The sequence below is a fragment of the Nicotiana tabacum genome, chromosome 2 (assembly GCF_000715075.1).
Source record: "Nicotiana tabacum cultivar K326 chromosome 2, ASM71507v2, whole genome shotgun sequence".
Lineage (NCBI taxonomy): Eukaryota > Viridiplantae > Streptophyta > Magnoliopsida > Solanales > Solanaceae > Nicotiana > Nicotiana tabacum.
Window position 1 is genome coordinate 60,048,490 of NC_134081.1, and position 977 is coordinate 60,049,466.

Genomic DNA, 977 nt, shown 5'->3' on the forward strand with positions numbered 1-977 from the left:
TTGGTTTTTTAGAATTTTGAGTAGTTTATGACCCGCTCTTCTACAAAAGAGTTGATCAATTATGATCCTGAAATTGAAAGATCTCTCCGATTGCGCAGGAAAGGACAAGCATTATCTTTTCAATGCATAGCTTGTGAAGAACTGGAGAATCAAGAAGTAGAAGAGCGCAACCCACTGGAAATTCCACCACCAGCCCATATAGATGAACAATTTGATGAAGTGGCGCCAAGCCCAGCAAACAGAATCCTAAGGGATTATGCTAGACCAGACCACTTCAACTGTGAATCTAGTGTCAGAAAACCCCCAGTGGCAACCAACAACTTTGAAATCAGGACCAACCTGATTCAAACAATTCAACAATCTTGTATCTTCACTGGAGATTCAAGTGAAGATCCACACAGTCATTTAATTGATTTTCTGGAACTTTTTGCAACTGCTAAGTAAAATGGAGTATCTCCTGAAGCAATCAAGTTAAGGATATTTCCTTTTTCTTTAAAAGGAGATGCTAAGACTTGGTTCGAAGTTTGCCTCAAGGATCTATTACCACATGGGATCAGATGACTCAAAATGTTTTGAACAAATATTTTTCTCCTGCTAAAACCACAAAGTTAAGACAAGACATATCTTATTTCTTGCATACCAACACTGAATCAGTATATCAAGCTTAGGAAAGATTAAAGGCAATGTTAAGAAAATGTCCACATCATGATATTCCTGAACATATGCAGTTGTACATTGTTTATCACGGGTTAAAACCCTCTTGTAGAAATGTGATAGATGCAACTGCAGGAGGTTCTGTAATGAGAAAACCCACAGATGAAGCATTGCTATTATTAAATGAAATTTCTGAGAATGCCATATAATGACCATCTGAGCATGTAATCATCAACAAGGTTGCTACAGTAAATCAGGAAGACACTTTAAATACACTAACACAACAAATTATTTCTTTGGCACAAAAGTTTAAATCTTTTCAG

General features: G+C 36.6%; 1 non-coding gene across 1 annotated transcript; it reads right to left on the minus strand.

Annotated features, from left to right (window-relative positions):
* Window positions 1-605: 605 nt before the first annotated feature.
* LOC142173873 (small nucleolar RNA R71) lies at window positions 606-712 on the minus strand. Its single transcript, XR_012703237.1, has one exon. It is a non-coding gene; the product is annotated as a small nucleolar RNA R71 (small nucleolar RNA).
* Window positions 713-977: the final 265 nt, after the last annotated feature.